This window comes from Triticum aestivum, chromosome 4B (genome assembly GCF_018294505.1).
Source record: "Triticum aestivum cultivar Chinese Spring chromosome 4B, IWGSC CS RefSeq v2.1, whole genome shotgun sequence".
Classification (NCBI taxonomy): Eukaryota; Viridiplantae; Streptophyta; class Magnoliopsida; order Poales; family Poaceae; genus Triticum; species Triticum aestivum.
In genome coordinates this window covers 633,933,998-633,936,842 of record NC_057804.1, presented here as the reverse complement: position 1 = coordinate 633,936,842, position 2,845 = coordinate 633,933,998, and the positions used below count along the sequence as shown (strand labels likewise).

Here is a 2,845-nt window from a genome sequence, read left to right as displayed (position 1 = left end):
GCCACTACGCCTACACTAGCAAAGCCACTGCTCGCCATAAAATTAGCATCCACATTCATCTTAAAACAATCAGGTGGGGGCGGTTAGATAGATCGAATCATGACCAACACTCCTTTTCCTTTATTATTGAAAACCACAACATACGCACCATGAGAGCCTAACTTAGCTACACACAAAATAAGTGGACGTGAGGACAGATTCCTTTCCCTCACCCAAAATCACCGCTGCCGTCCGAGACGATGTGATAAATAGGACCTGCGCACACAAAGCCCTACTCAATGAATCCTACAAAATTAGTAACGGTGGATTATAGAAAAATCTCTTCCCCAAGGAAATCCCAAACATTTCTCAGACATATGCAGCTCACAAGCCTTCTTACAAGACACAATGGCATGGCACGCACCGTCTTCTTTCACACCACAGATAGAGCAAACACCTAAGATAATTTTGTGGCGAACAACTCAAAAAACTCTAATTTCCCGAGGCATTAGCATTCCAAAGCCTTCTATATCCATTCGCACTGCCACTAAATTGCCCTTGATCCTCATTCCGCCATTTGAGATTCAACGCAAGTTTATAGGCACTTTTAATCAGAAAATATACCGTTCCTCTCATAGTGCTACGGCACAACGGTTTTCTAGGCGAGAACCCATGTTCGTTGTCCAAGCAGCATGTCGGTCCTAAGTCCTAGCTAAACAAACAGCTAGCCGAGGGCGACATGGAGAGCATCGAGGGCTCTTATCGTCGGCCCTGGCCTCTGAGTCATTCCACTACACCACTTGCACGGGTTTGTGGCATATTATTGTACTGTAGCAGTCCTCGAATCACATGGTGCATGGGTGGAGCAAGGGATCGGCTGGCTGGCTGGCTTGCGGCAACCTCATCACTCGTATTACTCGTACTGCTTTATTATTAATTATTACCAAATCAAGCAGCAGAGAGTATGCTTGTTTAGTTTTTTGGTTCGTTGGTCGTACTGCTAGTGCTACGTACCTATGCTCGAAGTGACGCGACAAAAAGAACGTGGCCGTAAGTTCCATCGACGACGACATGTGCACGGTTAAGCTAGGTGCGAACCTACTCCCTCCATTCCATAATGTAGGGCGTTTACGCCGCAATTGATTTCGTTGGTTAAATTTACGATCAAACTTAGATTTTGAGATGCATGGACGCACTACATTATAAACCAGAGGAAGTACTTAACAAATGAATGAATCCATATCAGAATACATAATTTGGAGACTCTGAGAAAGATACAAGCATAAATACAGTGCGCGCATCGGCGCATGGGCAATTTACGCAAAAAGACATAGTTCGTCACAGCAAAATACGCAAATAGGCAGTAAACATGTACTCTCTTCGGAAAGAAACATAAGAGCATTTAGATCACTAATATTATAATCCAGAAATGGCTGGATTGTTTCATTGCAATTCTTCTAGCAGTTCATCCATGTTTGTCGCGTGCTTCCTCCTTTCACCACCATCTTCGGGAAATCTCAGTATACTCGGGAAATCTCAGTCTAAACCGCAGTGCAGTTTTAATCGCCTATTCCCTCCGTCCGAAAATACTTGTCATCAAAATGAATAAAATGGGATGTATCTAGATGTATTTTAGTTCTAGATACATCCTTTTTTGTTCATTTTGATGACAACTATTTTCAGACGGAGGGAGTAGCATGCATAGGCTTACGGTGGGACCATGGAAAAGAGGTATCGTGTCCCCAGATGACAACATTACCTGTGCGATACGAGTGGCAGCACAGCAGCCAGCGAGGCGACGCTAGCTAAAGGCGCAGCTCGAGGTCCAACGCCTCGCCGGCGCCGCTTGCGGCGCAGGCCCATGGCCAGCCCACCACCCCGTCGCGTCCAGGGTATGGGTCCAGGGGCACCGCGTGCTCCGCGAAGCGCGGAGCGCCGCCGCCCGACCCCCTCCTCTCTGGCCTGCTGCAGGCACCGGCGGTTGGCGCCGCCGCCACGCCACCGCCGCCGTGCGAGGCGATGGAGGTGCCAAAATAGTACGACGGCTCTGTGGACGCCGCCGCGACGGCGGCGCCACCGAATGGGCCGTCGTTGTGGTAGGGGTCGGAGAGGAGGCCGTCGAGGCGGCCCTTGCGGTGCGCGTTCTGGTGGCCGCCTAGCGCCTGCGACTTAGGAACGTCTTGTCGCAGAAGAGGCACTGGAACAGCCGCACCGGCTTGCCGTCCACGCGCGCCATCGGAACCAGGCCCTCGTCCCGATTCCGGTCTTGGCTGCTGCCCGCCGGCGCCAACGCCAGCGACAGATCCTGCAGCGCCTCCGCCGCCTGCAGCTGGAACCACAGATCCTTCTCCATCGAATCGAAGTATATGTATTTCAATTTAGCTCAGGCAGGTGCTACTGTGGTCTCACGTGCGAATGAGATCTGATTTGATGGGTATATAAATAATGCTCTGAATCCCCATTCCACCCCCAAACGACGTTGCCGAATCCTTCCAAGCGAGAGGAAACAGAGGTGCCACTGTACTGCAGTAAGTTATGCTAGGCTATGGTTCACAAAGAGGCCAGCATCTCACTGTGGGTGGGGCGCTTGCTCAAAACAAAATTCCAAGAACCGATGCATATATTTCGGGACAGAGTTTTTATCACCGAGCACATACCCTCCTGTATGAATAGTAAAATTCAATAAATAATTTAAAAACATCAAAAGTTCTGATTTTTTTCGTGATAAACATTGATGAATTTTTCACCCACCCGCGTGCAAAATTTCAATGACATTTATGGAGGTCTGGCAAAAAAGAGAATGATGCTTCGAAAAGACAATTATTGGAAGCATTTGGAATATCAATTTTTTTCATGGCCTCCACGA

The 2,845-nt window shown here is 48.8% G+C and overlaps 1 pseudogene; it reads right to left on the bottom strand.

Moving 5' to 3' along the window:
• Window positions 1-1,241: 1,241 nt before the first annotated feature.
• On the bottom strand, window positions 1,242-2,566 carry LOC123089497 (zinc finger protein STAMENLESS 1-like; annotated as a pseudogene).
• Between the last annotated feature and the right edge of the window lie 279 nt (window positions 2,567-2,845).